This window comes from Chlamydotis macqueenii, chromosome 7 (genome assembly GCF_036417535.1).
Source record: "Chlamydotis macqueenii isolate bChlMac1 chromosome 7, bChlMac1.mat, whole genome shotgun sequence".
Lineage (NCBI taxonomy): Eukaryota > Metazoa > Chordata > Aves > Otidiformes > Otididae > Chlamydotis > Chlamydotis macqueenii.
Genome location: NC_141562.1, coordinates 28703093 through 28728055, shown reverse-complemented (window position 1 = coordinate 28728055; position 24963 = coordinate 28703093). Strand labels below are relative to the sequence as shown.

At 39.4% G+C, this 24963-nt stretch overlaps 1 protein-coding gene across 4 annotated transcripts in view; it reads right to left on the bottom strand.

Moving 5' to 3' along the window:
• ADD3 (adducin 3) overlaps nucleotides 1-24963 on the bottom strand; it is a 110490-nt gene that overhangs the window by 69322 nt on the left and 16205 nt on the right. Inside the window, exon 1 of one of the 4 annotated variants that reach the window (XM_086752512.1) lies at nucleotides 1771-1789. The exons of the other annotated variants lie outside the window; for them this stretch is intronic. The gene's annotated coding sequence lies outside the window, so the exon portion shown is untranslated. Of the gene's footprint in view, nucleotides 1-1770; nucleotides 1790-24963 lie in introns of those variants that run through there. 4 annotated transcript variants of the gene reach the window in all.

The window sequence follows — 24963 nt, the reverse complement described above, 5'->3', positions numbered from 1 at the left end:
CAATGGCACCATGGAAGAAGACGTCACCATCGTAAACAAAATGTGTCTATACTGTACTTTAATCTTCTGAGATGATAAATGATAAAATAGCCATTGCAAGTCTCCCATACTATTTTCACTTACAGAACCATTTATCAGGAGGTACTGAAGAGGAAGCTATAAATTTCCAGCTAAGTTTTATTGGAACTATTGTATCTCTTGATCTTTTCTTTCAAAGAGATGTGTACTGAACTCTCAAAGCGCTGACCTTTCGTCACAGCACACTCCCGGTCTTGGAGAATCCAACTTTTCTAAAAACTTACAAACATACAAATCCTCCTTTTGAGATTATGCTGAAGATCTAAACATAAATTATACAAAGCAGCAGCTTTGTTTAAGTACAAGTAGTACAGCAAAAAAATATTTTTCCAGTTATTATCCTAACTAGGTAACAAAAAAACCCACATCAGCTGATATCCCAAAGTCTGTGCTGAGATTTAGAAGACTACTCAAAAACTACTTTTTTAATATTGTCACAGTGTCCTAAAGAAAAACATACACCAAAAGCTTTTCAATATAATCTTACTGGTGATGCTATAGAGAACTACCCAAACTCTGCAGGCTGTAAGGCAAGACAGTTGTTAGAGCACACCACATATTTCCACAATTGAACACAGTAATATCAAGCTACGCCAGAAATTATTTGCTAGTTTTCATTAAAATGTATTTAAATGCATTTTTCTCTTTTTTTCCTACAGTCGCTGCACCAAGATACATGTTCAGAATGGCAAGAAATTACTGGGCAGAGCCTATGTAACATTAAACTCAAGCTGAATTGGCACTACAATCAGTGGAAGCTTTGGTGTTGATAAGGAAGCAGAAGCTGATTTTACAAAAATGTTACAAATCAAAGCTATTGAAGAATATCTGAAAAGCTTTAATTATGACTTCTGGCTGAACTAAATACATATGAAAATGAAGATGCTAATTCACACTTACGTTTATTATCTGATAAATCCCACTACTAAAGGCTCAACGCTGAGCAATTCAGTGTTGTAAAGAATATAGCTGCTGTCTGCTATCTAGTCAGATTACTAACTCTTTCTCAGCAAGACTGTAAAAGTATTTTCAGGTATTTTAAGTACTGCATTATTAAATATTCACATAAACACAGTCCAAGCAGTGGAAAACGGCAGTTTCAGAAAACATCTGAATAGCCTTAAGGATCCAGATGCCAGGTACAGTTCTGCAACCAGCATCCTAACTGGCCTCAGGAAAATAATTTCAGCTTTACATACTTCTGCTCCCCTCATCCCCTTAAAGTGAGGTGAAATCCCTGCTGAGATTGGCATCAATTAAGCTGTATTCATTTGTATTTGTTAACACATTGCATATCTTTCAGTGACGGTACTTCAAGCCAGGCAAAATACAAGTGCTAACTGTGGCTTCAAAAAGCCCGTTGGGGGAGGTGGACAGTGCTCCTTTAGCCTTCACGATGAAAAATTAAAAAGCACATCATAAAGCTACACACAACACATTTAAGCAAAATAATTTTCAAGGTATTTGCAAGGTTTGGGTAATTGTGAACAAAAAACCACCTAGATTTTCCAGCTGTTATTTAATGCCCTTGAACTTGCATCGTAATCTTTTTTTGTCACACCCCACATACACTCTAGTATTCAGACTTCAGAATTTAAATCTCTACTGGAAGAAAACAAACAAACAAAAAATCTTACATTTCTTTTAAAAAAGAAAATGAAATGTGAAAGTCCAGCATGACTTCTTTCTCACCTTTTGTTAGCATAGGCTTCCTGCTTTCTTCTTGTCCTTGAGACGAAACCTCTTCTTCATTTTCTACCAGTCTTTCAGTGTCAACTCCGACTCATTAGCTTTTGCTACAATCTCATTACTGCCATCAGATTTCACCTACTAATACATCATACTCTCTCCACATTTTAAAAGTTCCTCTTGGCATTTCACCAGAAAGCACCCACTCCAACCACTCCTACCTAGTGGTTTGCAGGATCCCACCCTCTGCGATGCAAATCCCACCCTCCACCCGTTGCAGCTCCCTCCTTTTTGTGCTTTGCTCCTACTTCTGCATTCAGTTTTCAGCATCATCCTCTGCACTCACACCACTTCACGTTCGGCCTATTCCTCCTCTTTCATTGCTACGTGTGCTCTTGGTATGAGAATTGACCACAAACACTGCTTTGGCTAACCTCCTATAAATCATAAATACACTAGTTTACTACTTGGAAACAGCCCTGCACCTATCTAGCTCTTTTTATTCTCTTACATCCACAAGAGAACATTTTTATGTTTTTAATTACCTCAAACTCACAATCAGAAGCAACTTCTTGGTGCTGTATGCAGACCATCGACCTCCTACTCTGCCCAAGACACCCTCTACAGCATCAAAGCTTCAAGAATGCCTGATGATAGATGATCAGAAGTATCACAACACAAACTTCAAATGTGTGGTACTATTTTTTTTTTCCAGTACTAATTTATGGATAAAGCTATAGCTGGATTCATTATGCCCCTTCTGCTGCAAAACTAATAATGATCAGCGCACATACAGATCTTCAAATATTTTTTCTCAGCTACAAAGGATCAAAATCCTTATTTATTGAAACAAGCTGTAGTTGGAAGTTAGGATTATGATTTGTTTACAAACTCACCAACTCCATTGGTGAAGGAAAACCAGATTTTTATCAGTATTGTTCCTACTTTATTCTAATATCATAAACAGAAACTTTGCTTCTTCACATTTTTGAATTTAATCACTATCACGAAAGGCTTAATCGAGCCCCTAAACCTGAGAAAGAAAAGAAACCAACTACTTTTTTTTTTTTTTTTTTTTTTTTTAAACTCTGTATCTCACTTGTTCACTTTTGACTACAAAGCTCAATTCATCCAACCTCCACCCTAACCCCTGGGAGCATCTTGTACTTTCCAGCCATCTGGACTGTATTTACTTTACTAAGAAAAAAGTTAAATTTGTTCATGAACAAAGAAAATTCCCTTACTATCTTCCAGTGTTGTCTGCATAGTTATTTTCTAAGCTCTTATTTTCTGAAAAAAATGATTGTGCCCTCTGGGGAGCTCGCACAATCTCCCTTGTGAGCTCTACTGAGGTTATACAACTTTTTCATTTACCATTTTCTAGTGCTGGCTTTTTTTTTTTTTTTTTAAAAAAAAAAAAAAAAAAAAAGAGAAATTACTGTATTTCCCCTCAGTTTTCACCTTCTTTTCAAAAAAGCCCTTTCAAACAGTACAAAATTTCATGTATGATGGATTAGGACAGTAGCAATTGTACCAAAGTGTTTATTTAGACAGTAGAAGTGACAGTTCTGCAAATAAAATGAACTGATGCCAAACTAAGATGAGAGACAAATTTTAAAAGGAACATAGACAAACATTTATTTTTGAAGTTGTACCCATTTTGATGGTGACCCTCCCCCTGGCAGTTCACTGCTAGCACAGGACTGATGCATCTCTGTTGCTCCATTTTTCATCCCGTCCCAACACTGTGGATACAAAAGTGCTGAGGAAGACTTGCAGAAAAAGTGCAAACTGTAGAAGACAAGCAACTGCCTCAAAGTGGTTTTTACTTTCAATCGCATGTTCTTAAAACTCTCCTACTTTTATCTGGTTTTATCTGAGCATCAAGTTTAAATGAAAGTCAGATCGGCCTCTTTGTTACAGAGAAAATTAGTGAAAGCAATGAGCAATGCATGACATGCTGTTAACTTTTAAATTAGGAATTGAAGGTTCCTGATGCTTTGTGATGCTTCACCTAAACAGCTGACTAATTTCAAAAATTAATTAAGTTTAATGAGCTAATTTAATACCTGTTATAAGGGAAAAAGACAATGGGGAACTATACTGTAACATAAATTAGAATACGCATGTAGAAGAAAAATACCTTTCTAGAGGGATGATTGCTTAAAGAGAACTACCTGCTGTTGTTTATTTTCAAGCTGAACCTCTGAATTTAATTCCAAGAAGTGACCCTTCAAAGGCATAATGATTTTTAATGATCACATCAAGTATCTTCTTGTCTTTTCAGTGGCTCTTCTGGAATACCAAGGAGAAGAAGCTCAGTTACAGATGTGTGGGAGGCTGCATACCACCAGCACAGTAAATTCATTAGAGCAGGAAATACACAGTATAGAGGTGACAAGGAGTTTAAAATGTAGTTGAACACGCCTATGTGAAAAACACCTACTGAAATAACTCACCCAAATACCACCATATGCAAAACAGATAGTTAAAATTTTGCATAAAGCTCTGTGGCCGCACAAATGCTTGGACTAGCATAATTAAGGGGACAAAGCTGGGGCAGAAACGCTTCCCTTGCCAACGTCTACCTCTCCACATCTATGAAATGAGGACTTAATGCAATGTTAACAAAACCAAAGATTCTGCTTCCCTGCATTCGTAGTTGCCAGTTTCTAGACTGATGCAACATTATCCCTTCCCAGTTTTTTCCTTCTCATCTCCAAATTCCACAAAGGGCCATCAGTACAAATAAACAACGTTTGTAATTAAAATTAGCTGAAGCATAGTGACGATGCAACACATCTCTGCTTTAGGGAAGCACTGCCAAATTATTTATCGGAAACAAAACTCCAAGATATCTGTTACCAGTTGAGCAGTAACTCCACTAACAAGCACTTCCCCTGCCCCCACTGCTTGATGTGATTTCAAGCTGTTCAAGTTTTCCCCAGAATTTGTAATATTTTTTTCTTTAGAAGTAAAGACATAGACAATAATCAATTAGGCAACTGAACTTCCTTTTCTTGAGACACAAGCTGAACGTGTCACGCAAGCTACTAAAAATAAGTTTGACTTCCAGCAACGACAACTCCTTGCAGCTTAATCAAAGGAATAGCAACCACAGCCTAATGGGCTCTGTTCTCTCAAGCATCTGAGCTGGAAAAAGATCAGTAAGAGAAGATTCACTGCAGAGAAGAATCTGCAAAGAAATTTCTGGGTTTGTGCTGCTTCTGCAGCAAACGCAGCATCAGCTGCAGAAGGCGCATGAAGCAACATCTCTCCAAACCGATTAAGGAATTGAATCCTGAGGATCCTGAAGCAGCAATTTAACTAGCAGCCTTGCTGGGGAGGCACACCCGCCTGTGTGAGGAGGAAGAACGCAGAGATGTAAGCAGGATGCACACCTCCTCACCACCAGTAACAGCCGACTCCTCTCAACAGTGCAGGATGAGACACTAAAAATAACCTATAATAGAGTTCTGCTCCTTCATGTGTGCCACAGTTCCTCTATGACTTTTTAAAAATTTGACTGCCCACACCTTATGGTTCCTCTTTCAGAGGGAAAACAAATTTTTAACCAGCGAGGCAGCAAACATTTTCTTTCTTTCTTTCCAAGAACTCAGAGGGGGCCAGGTAAAAGGTGCTGATTTTCAGGAGGGGTTTCCGCACCATGAACCCCAAGTGGGTTTCCTTACCGTGATGAGTACTGGACTCCGGGGAGGGTTCCCACGAGCCCCCCTGCCAGCAGGGCTGACGGCACGGAGCTGCTTCAGGTGCTCTCCCCAGCCAGCGCTGCACCCCACGTGCTGGGATCACGCTCAGGGCACAGACACACCCCAAGGGCAGCTCTGCCAGGGAACTCCGCAAGATTGGTTCCTCCAGGCCAAAATAATCAGAATTCTTGGGAGAACTTAGAACTTCAAAAGTATGTGGTGCCCTTCTGAAACTTTGAACTGAAACATTCCTACCAGCCAGCCACATAACCTTAACAATGGAGGTTGCGCATGCTTCTGTACCTGCGAGAGGCAAAACAAGCCTTGTTATCCATCATTCTCACAACAGAGCAAGGCAGTTTCTCTCTGGGTATATGCAGGGTTTTAAATAAATAAAAAAAAAAGTTATTTTAAATTTACATTTCCAAATAAATCCAGGTCTCCTTTACATTCAATAAAAACTGGACTGTAAATTGAAAATAAAATCTTTCTAAAGTAGTTTCAGTACAGGTGTCTGAGCGAGGCCAAAGTCAGCTCCACAGAGAATGCTCCTCCGTCTGTATACGTGCTGCGTTGGTTTGGGCAGGGACAACTCTTTTTGTACAGCTGCTCACTTTTCAAAAGGACAACTCCAAACAGCAGTGTTAAGAACCTACTTCCAAAAGTGTTTGCCTGAAGGGCAGCAGCCCAAAGGTAAGAGTCCAGGCTTGAAATCCCAAATACGTGATCACAGGCCAGGGTATTCTTTCACTATGCTATTCCACTGCAGGCCGCATGTCAACACCCATCTCTATCTACAAATCAGCGGAACCTATTACAGGTACAAAAGCTTCAAAATAAACCCTTCTGACCAGCCTCCCAAATTAATTATGCAAATACTGTCTGAATGTGCACAGATCATTATTACTTCAGATTTTTAAACCCCTGCAAATACTCTGAAAGGGAAAGAAAGTAAATGCCTAATTATACACATTGAATACTCCAGATAACGGCCTGTCACATGCATCACTGAATGCAAATCAGAATGATGGTTTTAGCTGTAAACACAATGTGGAAATGTCAAACAACTTTGATCTTGTCTTTGGCAAGAACACGCTTTTCTTTAAGATACCATTCTGTATTCAATGGGATATATATATTTAGCATTTTTTTCCTGTTGAGTTTCAAAGCCTTTCCTTACAAAACTTGCCCTATAAGATACTCCAATAGAGATGAATAATCGTATTTCCCGAAACAGAAGAATGCTGCCGCTTACTGCCTTGTTAAAAACACCAGAAGCAACAATACTCTGTTTACCGGATTATTGTTGTTCAAGGAGAGCATACTTTTTTTTTTTAATTCAAAAATTCCTGTGATGAGGGGCACTTACTGCTTCACAGAGAGGAAGAAAGGCATACCCACTGCAATAACTAACCTCCTAATGCCTGCCATGGAAATGAGTCCCTAACACGCACTCCAGCCATGTTTAGCAGGTAGGATTATGTCAAACTATGTCTTTCTTACACAGCAAACAAACCACGCAGAAATTGAGAGACATCTGAAAGGAAGGGCTAGAACGGAACAGGTAGAAGTAGATAAGAATGCCCAGGAACCACTGCCGTCCTCCTCGTGCCTGGTTCTAGAGAAACTCCTTGTACCACTGCCCATGCAATAAAGCCAAATTTCAGCATGTGTTAAAGTACATTTCAAGACAATGTTATTAAGGGGAGACTAGGCTTTTAATAAGACAGTTCCACAAGCCAAGAAATTTAGCCTATCAGTTTGAAAAGAACAAATAAAGAATTCCAGTGGCTACCTGATGACAGTAGCTATTTTGGGAATAAATGCAACAAGAACATCCACGTGCTGTATGGCACAGCAGCCTTCACTTCCCCTTCCAGGCTTTGCTTTCCGGGACCTTTTGCCACTTACAGGTAAAACACAAGATGCTACATTTCATGTTGAGATTGGATTAGTTTTAAGGTATGAAGAAATTCTACTAAAATAACAGTACAGGAAAATAAATGCACAACTTCTTGAACGATCAATAACTGGAACAGATTTAGGGGTCAGCCCAGTGAAAATACTGCTGCTGCACAGTTTTGCCTGGTTGGATCACCATGTTGAGACAAAAGACAGATCCTGTCAGATATTGCTGCAATAGCTACAACAAAGGTTACTGAAGCAATCCTTTTTTGTCATTCAACACAGGGATTCCAGTTTCCCAAAGTGTAGGCGGGGTGGGGGGAAACATAAAAAAAACCAGGACCGTTAAAATCATACGTAAGTGTTACAGTCAGTTTACAGAAGATGTAAACAAGAAAAATACCCAAATTTACTTATATTCAGAAGACAAATCCCCACTTTGATGAATGCCTGGACCATGTAAAGCTTCAGAAGATTGCTCAATTAGTTTAACTTATTTTGCCACCAAAAGCAGAAGGAAATTGTTACGTTTTGACATAGTAAGAGACTTCATTTCACAATACACATATTATTGTCCAAGTTCCATAATCCCAACTCCAAATCAGTATGAACACTGCAATTTAACACAGAAGTTATCAGGGTGCAAGAAAATGATCAGATTTCTTCCCCCCTCAGAAATCAAGTTTCTTCTTTTTTCAGTTGAGACAGAACATGATTTGTAATTCAGTCAAAGTGACTCACTTCCACAGGCGGCTCCACCACAGTTCTAGCAAAGCCCTTTTGGGAGGGGATTGTTTTTCCTTCTTCAAAATCGTAAGTTGAAATGATACTCAAGTGTACAGTTAGAACAGTACCAATGTAAATTATTGCTATGCAAAAAGGATGCTGTTTAGTTTTACAAGTTCTTCCCTCACGAAAGGAAGGATGAGACCTCATTTGGTTTTGATACTCCCCTCCCAGCTCTTGCAAAGTTAAATCAAACCATGCTATTCCCCTCCTCACCTCTCAGTAGCCACCTTTCTAACAAAATCCTCAACTTTGGCTAAGGGCATTTATTGTACACAATTTGATCGCTCCAACAAAAATTACTTTTAAAAGGGAAGAAAACATGCACCACTCAAACAGAGAGCAACATAAAGTGGTGATGCAAGACTGTGCGAGATAGGTTGAAGGACAGCAGAATTAATCCAAGTCCAGGTCTAAAGTAACTAATACACAAATGAGTATTACAGAAGTGTAAAATTTCCTGAGTATGTGCACCTCAGACAACTTACACAAGCCCTTACTGATCTTTGCAAATCACTTGCTTCCACTACTAAAACTGCTCAAGAAACAAAATAAATAGTCACTTCTATATGTTGCTTCTAAAACACTGCCACATTGAAAACTTGTACCTCAAATTTAGCTACAAAAGAGAACAAAACTAGGATAGATTTATTTGACAAGGTGATATGGACAGTGGGATACAGTGCAACCTCAGCAAGTTTGCCAACGACACCACGCTGTGTGGTGCTATTGACACGCTGGAGGGAAGGGATGCCATCCAGAGGGACCTTGACAGACTGGAAGGGCGGGCCCATGCCAACCTCATGAAGTTCAACCAGGCCAAGTGCAAGGTCCTGCACATGGGTCGTGCCAATCCCAGGCACAAATACAGGCTGGGCGAGGAATGGATCGAGAGCAGCCCTGAGGAGAAGGACTTGGGAGTGCTGGTGGATGAGAAGCTTAACATGAGCAGGCAATGCACCCTTGCGGCCCAGAAGGCCAACCGCATCCCGGGCTGCATCAAAAGGAGCGTGGCCAGCAGGTTGAGGGAGGTGATTCTGCCCCTCTACTCTGCCCTGGTGAGACCCCACCTGAAGTACTGTGTCCAGTTCTGGAGCCCCCAGCAAAAGGATATGGACCTGTTGGAGAGAGTGCAGAGGAGGGCCACGAAGATGATCAGAGGGCTGGAGCACCTCTCTTATGAGGACAGGCTCAGAGAGTTGGGGCTGTTCAGCCTGGAGAAGAGGAAGCTCTGAGGAGACCTTACAGCGGTCTTCCAGTACCTCAAGGGGGTCTACAAGAAAGATGGGGAGAGGCTGTTCAGTAGGGCCTGTTGCGATAGGACGAGGGGCAATGGTTTTAAAATAGAGGGAGGCAGATTCAGATCAGACATTAGGAAAAAATTTTTTACAATGAGAGTGGTAGAACACTGGAACAGGTTGGTGGATGCCCCATCCCTGGAAACACTCAAGGCCAGGCTGGATGAGGCTCTGAGCAATCCGATCTGGTTGAAGACGTCTCTGCTTCTTGCAGGGGTGTTGGACTAGACAACCTTTAAAGGTCCCTTCCAACCCAAACTATTCTATGACACCTTCAACTTGACTCCAACTGTTTTATGTTTTAATGATCTAAGTCTAATCTTCAGGTTTTATCTAAGCTTTTTTTTTTTCCCCTCTTTTATAGTAATACTTGTCTATTCAGACTGGGTTTGGAAGTGCAAACAGAGGCTTATTACCTATTTAAACAGACATTCTATCCAGTGTAACATTTTACTAAGTCAAGATGCTACTTAACACACCATCTGTATTCTCTCCTCATTGTCTTCCTGGCCACCCGCTCCTTGGTCATTTGCTGTTCCATTTCTGTTTAGCAAAAAGCACAAGTTTGGATCTTTGTATGGAAACAACTGTAACTGCTTGACAAACACCTTAGGATTTGCAGGTTGTAAAACCATAACATCTCCTGAACTCTCTCCTGAGTTTGCATCAACCTATAGGCTTACCAGCAAAGCACAGTCATGTACTTACATTTCCTGTTTCAGTATTCCCCCTCCTCCTTTTTCAGCAAGATTATTCCCATCCTTAGAAACAGGAAATCATTAAGTTCAAAATGTTTATACTAAATGAAAACATACATATTGCCATGACTGCTATTTAGTGACTATTGGGTGGTCTCAATCTGAATCCACTTTCTGACCAGCAAGTGCTTCCCTTGGAGAAATTATCAAAGCAGAGGTTCAGAGACCAAGGATTGGAAAGGTATAAACAATCAGCTATTACAATTACAGTTCAGGATTTAATTTTTTTAAAGACTCCAACATGCCCATAAAAACCTCCCAAACATCTGTTTTCAGTAAGTATCTAAATAAATGTTTTCCCTAAATTATATCAGAAATTGGCTAGTGCTGCAAGTTTCTTGGGATGAGGTCAGTAATGTGCATTAACACAGCACCTTTTTTTTGCAGTAATTAGGATGTTTGTTTGTGCCAGAGTGTGGCTGAAGAGGGAAACTCATAGCCCACTGGCATCCTCCACTGACAACCTATCTGCAACTGCCTGTGACCGGTGTTTCCAACATGCCAACTTCTAGTCATACTGTTCTTATTCCTAAACCATTTCAAGTTTCCTCTTAAATTTGATAAGCATTTTAAAAATCTTCAGTTTAGTACTTTGATAGAAATACATTAATAGATGGCCCACAAAGACTTTCCATACACAGAACATCTGACTATAACTCTCCCCAGACGAAAAGAAAAGCCTGTCACTCGTGATTCAAGTTTACTCTCATACTAATCCCAATTTACCAGAGGCCGCATTTTGCGGATATAAATTGGATTCCAGGAGAAATCAAACTCCAGTCCATCAGCACAAATTTTCAATTCCTTTTTCAACACCATCTGTCCTTATTACAGGAAAATGTACTTCCTCCCAACCTTAAGATTTTAATTATTAAATAATACTTGGAAGAATTGAAGAACTCTCTTCTCAGAAGAGAGCTGCAAAGCAGTTCCTCACTAATCATAAGCACTTTCAGGAAACTTAAATGCTCCTCCAGCACGCCCACTTGCTTCCCAGGAACAAGCAGGGTGCAGAATTTTCTGAAGAGGTCTTCCAAAGTGCTGAGAACATAATTTCTGTGCATTTTGATGCTCTATGAATCACCAAGAAGAGAACATGAAGCCAATAAACAGTAAAACACGCACAAACAACAAATAAGAGCTGCTAAGACTTATATTAGACCTACCAAAATACATCCTGAATGTATCAGGAAGAGACCAAGAGGAACTTACACCTTACACCACTTCCACATGAGACTCTTTACTTTTGTTTGAACCCACAGATCAATACAAGTGTCAGGAATTAATAAAGCTAGCAGTACAGATCAGCTCTCCAGAGACCAGCCACATCTGTTCAGCAACGCCAAACTGCCAGCTGGACAGAGTCCCAAAAGCCTTTAAAGGGTCATCATGCACAGCAAAAGCTTGTACTCAGCTAAAAACCTTTTAGCCTAGCAACTAAAAAGGTAATAGGTATTCTGTTAATTACATTAAGTAATTAGGATGTTTAGCTCTATTAATTAGGATGCTCTTTTTTAAAAGGTCTAATAGTCACAGTATTTTTACGTTTTGTTACAGTATTGGAAAAAAAAAATCTATTCTAAACTACTGCCATTCTCATGACTGAGTCAAAAACAAGTTCTGTTGTTAACAGAAGACTAATCAGTTGGAATGGAAAGAGTCAAAGAAAGTATTACTTGTTGAATATTGCATATTCTAAGCAACTTTAACATATAAATAATCAACTAAACAATCCAAAAAGAACGACATCCTGGATCTCAGATGAGATCATTAACCACACAAGGATATTTTAGCTAGGTATAATTTGTCAAAACGTCCTTTCCTTGTGCATTTTTGATCAGAGCCTATTAAGGGAAGAAGTAAGCCCTACAGTAGATGACACTTGCCTCCCTCCCCAGTATGTCTCTCACCAACACACAAGGTCTTGCAGGGCATAAAAGCCCCCATCAAGTTTTTGACACAAAAAGCTGTTCTAAAATAATGGTCTTCTGGCCTATATGGGAATTGCTCCTTCCAAATATCTCAAAATCAGAAGTGCAGTATTGCACATGCTCAGTTAAACACTGCTCGATTTACAGCTTTTTCCACAGCTGCAAGCGGCCCAACTTTCACAAGGGAAAGACAGAGCTGACACCCTTAAATCCCTTGGTGGGCACATGCTGAAGAGACGTGTTGTTCAGAATTACAGCAGCCACTGTGTAGTTCACCCTGCTCTGAGGGCATCACAGCCCAATACTTTTTTTTATGACAGGAAGACATGCCTCTGATGTTCGCAAGGTACTTCCAGTACTTATCTTTCCTTTGTTTCCCAAGCTGAACCCAAAGGGTGAGTCCAGGCTGGACCTCTTCACAAGTTCTCTTCACAGAGAGAGGTTTTTTGTAAGCAAAGATGCAACTTTTAAGAGTGTAATTAAGCTCAAGCTGCTGAAATTAGCCTGAACAATTCAGGTGAACAACTGCTGTGCAGTCTATTTTATTAAAAGTAAACAAGATTTTTTTTAAAAAAAAAAAAAGTAAATAAAATTTTACTCATAGCAGTGAGCAATACCAGGGGTTTCCTACCAGCCCTAAAAGGCACCGCATCTGTCGAGGTTTGTCATTGCACAGTATTGCTTCAGGAATGCTACCAGCATCGCAGGGCCACTACAGGCTGCGGGACACTACCCGTGAAGGCATCTGAAATTATTAGCCCCCAATTCAATTAGCAATTCAGCTACTAATTTTTTATCCCTTTAAGCAGGGCTTATAAATCACACTACACAGTACCCCAGACCAGTCATCTGGAAATGCAGATGTCATCTGCTCACCTTTGTAATCTGCTGTAAGATTTTTCAGATGAAGACGTATTTCATCTTGTGGTGCTATATAAATAAACAAAGTATTATAAACAATCATTTTTATCTGACTGGGGTTATGTCATATGGTTTGCTTTCTTTATGAAAGAAAACACATACATAAAGTGCAACCAGATGCTGTTGGCAGAGATTCGATTTAATATGGACTCATTTCTAAAAACATGATTACAGATGTGGCCTACGTCTTGAACTCAATGTTTAAGGAAAAATTCTCTCTATGTATAACCATTTCACTCATCTTCCATGTTTTTTCTAAGTCTCTTAACTCACAAAAAAAAAAATTGTTTCCTAGAACTGAAAAACTTACACACCCTCCCCTTTCACACTTCCAATACAAAAATAGTTCAAGCATACCCTTGTCAAAGAACGGCTGAACATGTTACTGAGGAAACACTGATTTGTAGCAGCCCACTGCTACACCAGCTGTGAGAGGGTAAGGTTGCAGGTTAGAACCAAGTCTAGACTGAGCTGCTTTGCTACAAACAGCGCTTACACAGGACTGCAGCTGACTCGGAACTTGATTTTAAAAGTACAAAAACAGTTACTACAACTCCACTCACAGGAGTGGAGAAACTTAAGACACTTTAATAAATTATTTTTACTGGTTTGAGGTTTTGGGTTTTTTTAATATCATAATTAAAAAAAAAAATCAACTGATACATACCTGGTTTTGACTGCTAATGACATCCTTAAAATCTCTTACCAATTCAGAGAGCCCTCAGTAAGGTAACTCAAACATACGGTAAAGATTTAATTGATGTGCTCTACCATTGCTTAGAACATAAAAGGTTATTTATTCTGATAAAAACCTGAACAATCAACAAAATTAATAATAACAAGTAATTTTAAAATTAAAAATTAGCTAAGTCTAAATAAGAACTTGGCTCTTTCATGCTTGCTGATTTATAAAATTCTATCAACTTACCTCAAGAAAGTTTGAATAAAACTCAAACTCTTTACAAAACAGGACAGAAACAGCACAGAAAGCCTAAGTGCATCATTCCACATCTGAATCCTGAAGATTTTCACTGTACAATATCGAGGTATTGAAGTACTTAAGAACAGACCTCTTAACAAGCACACTCCTGAACTAGATCAGACAAGTTCAGATTCATATGAATAGAGAATCCAATGCTTAAGAAAAATTCTCTCTGTACATCATCATCTTACTCTCACTCTACGTTCATGCTTATATAAAATTAAACTAGTAAAAACCCCAAACGGTTCACGGTTAGTCAGGTTATTGCCTTGGCAATGTATTTATTGAAGGTATTAAAGTACTTAAGATAGGTTATTTTAATTACCAGTGACATCACTTAAAATTAACAGTTGAAAAGAAAACAACTCACCTCCCAAATTATCTTTTGATCGGACCTTTGAAAAATAAAACTAAATAACTCTTTCAGAAGTTATCACCACTTATGAGCACTTACATTTACTGGTAAAGCTCAGGTATTTGATTAATTTAAATTATCTTTTCCAAGCAAGATATTAAAAAAGTCATATAAAATGATGGAAAAGTTGAAGAATAAAAATCAAAGCAAGGAAAAGTCCTATTTTCACCTGAGAAATACAGGGTCAGACGATGTTAACACAGCTTCAATTTTAAAGTTCTTTCACGACCAGCCAATTTCTAATCAACAGGTACATAACTTTATTTGCTTCCAGAGGCAAGATCGGATAACTGGATTTTTTCACGACTAAATTGTCCCAAGCGAACTTTAAACATCCATTACATCTGAATTGAGCATAATTTTCAACAGGATGAAAAAAAAAAATATATATATATAGCTGTATTAATGCTGTCTTTAGTGGTGGAATCAGATTGATTTAAAGTGCAGTCAGACCTAACGGCTTGTTCAGAGAGGAAACTTTGATGGGATGGGTAAACAAGGCAAACTGAGCCCAGAGGTGAGCAAAGCACTTGTTTCTGCTCCATGCAGAAAAGGCTGTTTCAAGTGAGAGAGGCTGCTAGAGCATCTGAGTGTGGAGGCTCAGCTATGCACTTATCCAAGCATTTCCAACAACTTCGGTTTGGGTGGATGATGCAGGTGAGCAGCTCTGCCCACATGCATTCTATCTATGCAGTGCCTAAAAATTATTTCCAAACTTCAACTGTTACAGCCTCACTTAAAAAGAAGAGTCCTGCTGGGTAGGTGCACTTATCTGCTATTTATAAGAGAAGACTTGATAGCAAAGCTTTTTCTTCAAACATAAAAGAAACTCCAATTTGAGAGTATTTCGATTCAACTGATTCTGAAGCCTACCTATGGACGGGGGTAGGAAAAGCAAATGAGGATGTCAGTGCTTTTGTTTATTTTCTTAAGAAGGAAAACAAACAAATTGAACTGCTTGAGAACCCAAAACATACAGGTGATGTCTGGACACATTAATAAACAAATGGCAAAACCTTCATTCATTCATTGGTGACAACTATTTGACACAAAGGGTTTCACTGTCTCCAGAGAGGGTGAACACCAGCAGCTGTTGCATCAGTATGGGATAAAATATCTTGAAAGGAGAAAGATAACATACTACAGCATTTACTCACCTTCGATTAAAAAGTTTAAAAAAAAAAAATACATCGCAGTCTTTCCAGAGGTTAAGCCAATATGCAGATGGGATATTTAAATATGACAGCAGTCTGAATAATGAGCTGAGAACTAAACAGAGAACTGTTATCTGGATATCATCTGCAGAGTCAAGAGGATCCATGGATCCAGGCCTCACTGTACAAAGAATTTGTATGCAGGGATAATAACCTAAGTGTGCTATTCACACTACTCTACCAGGGTACCTTAATTAGCCAGCCAAGCCCGAGTTGGATTTGCCTTGTTTTAAGGCTTCCGGCATCCACAGAGAGTTCTCCAAAAAGCAATTCAAAGCAGGAATGTGATTAAGGGGAAAGCTTCAGCTGGCTGAGCGGAGCAGTGTGAACATCTCCTGCCTTTCCGCTCCCTTACGGACTGAGTCAAAGAAAGATCCTGTGGCTCAAGAGAAATTCTCAGTAGCTGTGGATCTGAACCCAGTGCAAACTCCCTGCCACAACATGCTACAAGGAAATTACTGTCTCACAACCAAGACAATTTTACTTTTCTGCTTTTACAACCTGTCTTGATCTATCAAACACGCTAAAGAAAGAACTCTAATTAGAAAGTTGCGAAATTGCACACTTTTGGTCAAGTCTGTGCTAGTTCAGTTTACCACAAAGAACAAACAACTAGAAGATCAGATCCTCATATGTTAAATACAGCCACTCAGACCTCTCAGGAAACTTAATTTCACACAATTGCAGAATAAATAATTAATTTGAAGATGTCAACTGTAACCTTTTATGTTTTTCACACCAAGTTATACAACCTTGCAATCCTCAAAATCCACAGACTCCTGGAGATGACTGAGTTTACAACTCATCCATACTCATCTCGCCTCTGGTCAGAAGTGGACATTGCAATAAATTTCTAGGCAGACAAATCCTACTTCTACAAATGCTTTAATAATTTAGGCACTTCAGGGCAAACTTTTTTTCTTTCTTACGTAACACCTATTGCTGTAATCCACAGAAATACTTTCAAAAGTTTATCCTCGAGGCAGCATGTAGTTTTGCCCCTTCTGTCAGCTTTCTTTTTTCATCAAGCAGAATCTTATGGCACCATATGCAGATTATGGTACAAAAAAAAAAAATATATTTTTTTTAAATGCTGTATTCATTAAATTTGATCATAATGCACAGTGCTAATGCACTGCAAGTGGTAATCTCAAATCACATACAGCTTTGTGCTCCCTGAGGAATCCAGTTTTCATCTCCCAGAGTGCGAGATGATTAGCCACCGTAAGGGCTTTCATTCTCACTAGGGAGAGAGTGGCTTCTAATGCAGGTAGTAATCAAGAATAGAAAATAAGTTGAAGTTATGTAGTTGAGCCTGAATAACAGAAAGAGCATTAAGCAAGTCTGTCCTAGATTTCTACGAATAAAGAAATGGATGAGGTATGTTGAAGAGCATGTGCAGAAATAGATGGGGAGAGGAAACTGTTTTGTGTACTGGGTACGATTCAATCATTGCACCCAATTTCACCAATGCACAAATAGATGGGTGTTATTGAGAATAAAAAGGAGGGGAAATACCCCCAAAACATTCTAAAATAATTAAAAGCACACTAAAACAATGGCTACAGTTTTGACTTCAGCAGCTTTACTGTGGTATCTATTTGTTCATAAATGTCAAAGCTAATACTATGCTTTTTCCTCTTCCTCTCTCCTTGAGAAGTATCTGCAGAAATGGCAGTACTGCACTCTCTCTACCATGAAAGACCAATGTTCCGACACAGCAGAGGCAGTGAGAAACAGATTCAGCATCATTCGTCTTCTGGCAGTACTCAACATCAGAAAAAGAGAAAATCACCAGCATACTCTGTCTTCTTGCTTTACACTGTATTTCTGGCTGGGAGGCACATTTACTTATAGAATCTCTGAGCAAGTTTTCTTGCATCCTGATGTAAGTTTTGATGATTCTACCCCTATTTTAGCCTATTACAATTAATAATATTTTATAACTGTAGCAGAAGGTGAAAGATGCCATTAACAGCTAGCAGACAGTTGCAGCAAGTCAGAGGCAGCAGCAACGAAGGTCAGGTACTCACTGTGCCAGAAAGCAGCACTGCTTCTCGCCGAGTACGAGCTGAACACTTGGAACAAAGTTTCAGGAACCTGAGGCACAGCCAGGTCTATTATACTGCCTTCAGTTACAGTCCTTTCAGTGAATCTGGATGTCTCCCGTTGAATTTACTGCTCTAATGGCACTTGAATCAAAGGAGACTTCCTGAGTAAGCCAGAATTCAGGATAAATGCATGAAAATAGGATACAGCGATCAGAAGTATTGCCCAAATCATCTGGTATTGGTCTTTCAATTACTTCAGGAACCCAAGCTGCCTGAGTTTTAAACTATGTTTAAAGCAAAACGAACAAAAGCCAATAAAAAAAATCTGATGGAAAATCCAACACCAGCCAAATCTGGCATTGTTTGTTTCAATTATATAGAATTGTTATGTCCGGTACTTGGATGCTCTTTATTATACCCTCATTTCCCCTGACTGAAGAAACCTCTGTAACAGAAAACCCTCAGGAGCCATAATTTAACAAAGACAGCATCCAAACTTGATACAACAACCATATGAATGAAGGCAGTTATCTGGGTATGCTTAGAGTTTAAAAAAAAAAAAAATCCAATGGACAAAATGAAAAACTACATTTGATAATAAATCTTTTTATGAGTAAGCTTAATACTCTTCCTCTTGGTACAAGAATGTAATACTGTCTTCCTTGCCAAGAAATAAAAAAGAACAGAAAACCCACACAGAACAAGAACCGTAAGAAACAGAATAAACAACAGATACATACAGTATTTTCAAAAGTTTTACCTTTTTTTTTTTTTTTTTTTTTTTTGCTTATGGCCTACATCTCACCAATCAAGACTTTTTAAGAATATCAGTGCTTGAAATGAGTTTTCAGAAAGGCAGTAGAAGTCAGAGCCGTTCCCGGGCTGGGGTGAGACAAGACAATTGCATGGGAATTACTAATGAGCTCCTCCACATGCTTTACTATTACGAGAAAGCAACAGTCTACACATGTGGAAGCATGGCACTCACAAACAAATGTCAGGCTGGTAGAGTACACACATCACCTTTTTCCTACAGAAATCAAATGGCTGAGAACCCAAAACTACCCAGCTTAGACGAGGACGGTGTGTGCACCCAACCCCAGACACCACTGTTTTGACGATGTGAACAAGAGCAGAAGTGCTGCTACTCCGGTTCATTGAAAGGGTGCCCAGTACAACAAGCTCTCTCTGAAGCCATTTGGCTAATCATATTTAAAATTCTTGGGCCCTGTTTTAGTTCATCCAACATGGAAATGCAACCAACAGAAAACGAGTTCACACTGGGGGCGATACGTGCAACAGGCAAAGTAATTTTCAGAAGCTCTTTCTGTTGAAGTCAGTATCAGGTCGTCCAACGCGCTGACACAGCCAAAGCCGTTATTTTTAAACACAGCCACAGTCTATTTAACTAAAGCATCTTTACTCTGACTGAGCCAGTATTACTTTGATAAGACTCCTTAAGTATCTACACTGAAGCCTGCATATCACATCAAAGAAAGAAAATACAAACTTTTGAAGATGATGCTTCATTGTAGATAGGAGAAGAGAAAAAAAAGGGAAAAGAGAGGTCCAGGAAGCAGCGAGGAGGACCCAGCACTGAAGACCATGAAGCGCTGTCGGCAGGACAGCTATTCACACTGTGAATTTGTATCACTCACCACCTGCACAAAGATTAACTGGAACGATTTCAGTCAACTTAAACAGCAAACAGCTTTCTGATGTTGGAAGCTCAGCATTACATTTCTAAAACAATTCTTCTGCCAAATTTGTTGGTAGCAACACCAGGTTTTCCTACACATCATTTAACTGATGAGAACCTGGACAGAAAGAGAAGAGAGGCAATACCATTTTCAATAGACATGTAAGAGACTGCAAGTTATAGCTACACAACATTTTGGGAGGCAGGCTGAGCTATGCTGAACAGCTTATTTGTATAAATGTTCCTCAGCGTCATTTTTACTTCTTTATGTATAAAGTTGTCTTGAAAACATGCGTAAGTTCATCACTAGACCCATGCACAACCTCATCCTTTTCTCTCACCACAGAAATAATTTGTTCTATACGTTCTTGAACGTATAGGCACTGTGGTCTACCTGACACAATGAAGTTTTCCTACGGCAATATTTAGCTTCCATTTCTTATATGTAACCATGAAATAGAACAAAAAAATAAGATGAGCAATGGTACACACTGTTCAGTAGTAACCCCCTTTTTATTTTACAATAGAAAATGTAGTTGTGCGACTTGTGCTGTGCATGTATACTGTAGGCTCTGGAGACAAGGAAAGGCTGTTACAGAAAGCAACCCCAAGCACCAGACACCACCACGCCATCCAGGACCATCACTCACTGGCAGCCTCATGGAGCTCGGATACGGGTGCGTCACATGTGAGCCGAAGAGCAGCTCAGCTCAGCTATAATAGTTAAGACTATTTTAATTAAAATAATTTTGAAGTCTATGCAGTTTCTCAAAAAAGTTGCATTTATGCCCAAGAGTCTCCCTTTAAACATGACTGTTCCCTCTCAGGTTTTAAGAGTACTGGGAAAGTAGGAGGAACCCTGTAACCTGGTGGCTGCCAGACCATATCCCAAAGCCTAGAGGAACAGCTTTTTCATTCTTACTTTCCTACAAACAAGTCCTCTTGCAGAAGGCTCAACTCTCAAACTTCTTCCTCTTACATTTTGACATTGCCTTCCAGCACCGCAGGCAGGATCCTGCAGAGCTGTCACCACTGAAGGATTACGGGGCTGGAGTCAACCTGAAGCTTGGCGCTGACAGTCCCCCATCTCCCTGTACCCCTTTTCCCTGCACGTTCTCACTGCTGCCTTCAACACCTTCCACCCACTCCAGCACTCACTTAAACCCTCTCTTGAGCTAATTCAACTTATTAAAGAGAGTTAATGCAGGCAGTGGGGAGCAGAGGTTTTTTGCTGCAATTCACCGTGAATTGCCTAAGTTCAGCGAGCAGCAGGGCTTACACAAGAGAGGATGGGGCAGAACCTCATGGCCAGGAAGGAAGAGCAGGATGTCCCCTTTAGATTGGTGGCATCGTGCAACCCAGATATTTTAATCAGATGGAAATCGGAGTCCTAGAGAGGAGTGGCTGTCTTAGAGACGCGATTATATTTATTGGAATTGTGACAAGTAAACTTCTTATTTGACTGGGTTCTTAAATAGGATTACAGGGCTTTAATGTGTTTCTTTAAATTGGTTTTGGAGAGAGAGTAACCAAAAAAAAAGTTTAGAGAGAGCATGGAATAACCTTGGAGGAAATACACTACATTATGCCATGTCAACCATAATAGTCTCCCCAGCACAAATATATGCTAGTGCACATTCTTCAAGTTAACTAATAAACAGAACAGTCATAAAAAAGAATTACTTACACTATGCATTTGCACATTGTAACCAGTAATTTTGTAGCTTTAATTTCATCTTTGAACTATCAGTTATATTGACAAGTAACAGTGGCAGTACTGCACATTACAAAAGAAGTAAACAAACGACCTTTATCTAACTTATTAAAGTAATAAAGGGCAGACTTTTTTAAAAAAACTTTCTTCAAAGAGAGTTTTATAGCTAACTACCAGCAGGGTGTGGACTGAAGCTAAAAAACTTTGAAATAGGTCCCTGTGAAATCTGACACCAAAATACAGCAAAGGTCACCTCTCTGTGAAGAACCGTCTTGTCTGTATGTATACTATAAGCACAGCCCTGTTAGCTCAGCCTCAGTAATAATGCAGTTCCACTTACCCCCTGGGAATAGCAACAACATCAGGCTTCTGCTACAAAGATAAATTTACTGCACACAATACCTGTTACTATACATTTGCAGCGTGTTTGACAGTAGCCAGAAACTAGTGTTACATGGTATATCTCAAGCTACTTTTTCTCGTTAAAGGCTCACCCAGGTTATAAATATGACACTGTTATTCTTAGTCCCACCATTAGATAATTCTTTCTAGTCGACATCTCACATACTGTAGAATCCTATGCAACATATTAGCCATTATTGATAGGAAAGGAAGCAATACATCTGATTTTTTAAAATTCTTACTATTTTTCCCCCTAAAGGAGAGGATTTAAACTCTTTTCAAGAAGCAAACAGTGGAGAGACACTGTCTCTCAACACAAGTATTGGGACAATAGGACTGTTATACTGTCTCGTGGGCTCCTGTGAAACAGTTCACAGACCCAAGCTTAGAGACAATCGCCGTACGGCAACTGAGGTTCCTGAAAAGGTTTGCCCATACATAGATTGCCCTGTAGATACATGTGGGGTGGAGAGTCTGTTTTTCCAGCTACAGGAAAAGACCAGCAGCCAAAGCTGCTGGCACTGGAACTGCTGTGTGAGTTTGGGCTGCCACTCACCTTGCCTACAGAGCAGAGCTCTCCTACCTCTTGCATCTCCACTGAGACCTCTCTCTCCCTTTCTCTCAGAGGTGTGTCATATGTGTTTACTGACTGAGGAGAGATGTGGCAATCTTCGCACCTAAGCAAAGATTTCACAAAGCGTAGGACTTAAATGTTGACGGCCCTTGCTGGAGGACACTTCTCTGGTATAGAAGACATCCCACCGCACTTAACGGTCTCCACTGGCCCACTTTTGGTGGGTCCACCACTGAAGAGACAGTGTTTTGATGCAGGAATTGGAGGCTTTCAGACTCGGGATACTCTGAAGGACTCAGGATCCCACCTGGCAATACATTAAAAGTCACTCAGCTTGATTAGAAGCACTGACATACAATAACACACTCATGTTAAGAAAGGCAAGACAGAGAACATTTTCTGCTGATCAGATAGCAAAAAATTTCCAGTTTGAATGGCGTGGTGATTGAGAAGAATTAAGCAGTCTTTGAAAGCTAGCCCTTAATCAGGAGTTGTCTCACGGTATGTAAGATTAGAGACACTGCCGTTTAAAAACAAGTAAGCTTGAGCAAACGCACACAAAGAGTGTAATGTGTATGCAACAACCATTTAAAGAGGAAGCAGTATTTCAGTTTTTCCCCGAGTGCTTGGCTCACAGGAAAACATCTGATATGAAAAGGGAACCCGCACTGCCCCTCCGCAGGTGGCAGGCCTTAGGTGAAGGGCAAATTATCCAGGCACCTATAAAAAAAACCTCCTGATGCTTTACAGTGTAAATATTTTATATAGTTAAACTGAGTTGTGTTGAGTGCACATGCTTCATGTTATTTGATATGTTTTAACTAGGAAGCTACCTGGATCCCTTTCAAGATTCTAACAGTTTTTTTAAACTAACCTGGTTTTGAGTACAGACTCACTCATGCTAGCACTACACAGATGTATTCAATCTCTTCGCATGCTGCAAAACTATTTAAACAAAGGTCGAAACAGAGTAAAAAAAAGGGAGGGGGGAACCTGACTGCCAGACCACTGGGTTTGGTTTCTGGTGGGTTGTTTTTTTTTTTTTTTTATTATTATTATTATTTTAAAAACACACAAGTTTCAATGTATTTGCAAATTCTTCTGTGCACTACTTTTTTGCTCAATACCAGACCCATGCTTTTGATCGTGTTGATAAGGAACAAGCCAAACATATAAAGAGGGTTTTGCATGTTACACGCATATTTTGATTTACAAAACATTGTATTAGCCATTATTAAAGCAGGTATCACAATTTCATTTTTCTTCCTCAGCTGCTCAGAATTAAATCTTTGCAATAAAAATATTTATGAAAATTTGACAGAGTGATCTACTTTGGACACTTTGTTTTAGAAGATGGAGATTTTTCTTCCAAATCACGCACACGCGGAGGTATCCGCCAAGCTCTCCAACTGTGTCACTCCAGTCCTTAAGCCATTTAACACAGAACATGCACGTGTCCTTTGAATGCCAAGTCAGCTACGTGTCAAAGACAAATAGCTCTGGATAGTCAATCCATAACAATCAGCATGTCAGTGAATCCACTTTGCATTCAGTATTATGTCCATCAATGGGAATGGAAAAAAAGAAAAAAAATGAACACACGCACACATTTTCACAACCTCATCAATTTTAGGAATAAGAAAATTACACAGTCTTTGGCATGCAAATACACAGTTTGCCCTAAGAGACAACAGGACAACAGCTTCCACTTAGTAAATGAATTAAAGCCCATAAATATCTTTGTTTTCTGCCTTCTACCCTGACAGCTGCATCAAGAAAAATTGGAGTCACCAGAAGAGTTTTGCCTCTGCATATACTTTTAGACAAAGATGCATTTAAAGACAACTGCCATTGAAATTGTACAGATTAACGGTGCACATTAAATTACCTTAACTGAGTACTTAGTACAATGCTTCATATGTGATCAGGATCTGAAACAGGATGATGGGCTTGTTGTGGGCACTATCACAATTTGATAATGATAACAGAAATATCTATTTGACTAGTTATTCATTTACTATGGCAGCAATGCTATGTCAGAAGGGCTAATGTTGTATTCAGTTAACAAGGGAGTGCCAGGTATTAATTCTACACACAGCTTCGTGCACCCTAAATTTCAGCACCACCACAGAAATTGTAGATAATACAGCTGAAAGCAATCATAAGAGAATATTTTGTCTTACCCTCCACAGGCTACTACATCTCCAGATGAAGTTTGTATGTTCTAAGAATTAGGTTTTTTTGCTTTTAGTGGTTTAAGATGCACAGCAAATATGGTAGGTGGTCTGCTCTGTAGCAATAATTGGTATATTTTAAAAGTACTGGCTTAAATTGTGTTTTACTCCTGTTAGCATTGACCAGGAGCTTGGAGAAGTAGTTGTGCAATTCATTAGCACTCCTAAAAATGGTTGTGTATCTGAGTCAGGAAAACACAAAGGTACTTGCAAGGTCACTACTTTTGTGTCATTGTATTCAGTTCTAGACAGAGCTGGATGCACTGCCTAGTATTGTCCGTTGTTTCCGTCCCAAAATCCTATTTTCAGTTTCACCTAATTTTTCATACGTTAGGCTGAAGGCTGCCTCTGCTAAGTGTCTGCTAGATCTGAAGCATCTGAGCCAAAACACTTCTCTTCCTGACACAAGGGCTCAGAAGTACACTTTCCAATGCTATAGTTTAATTTTAGCTTTTAAATCCAGGATATTTGCTTTGGAAAGCACTAGCTAGCTTTCAAATACTTGACTTTGTAGCCTTACTGATGCTCTTCATAAATACTGAGGTTTTGTTACATATAAATCCATAAAGACTAAAATGTCACACAGGTTGCTAAGGAAGTAC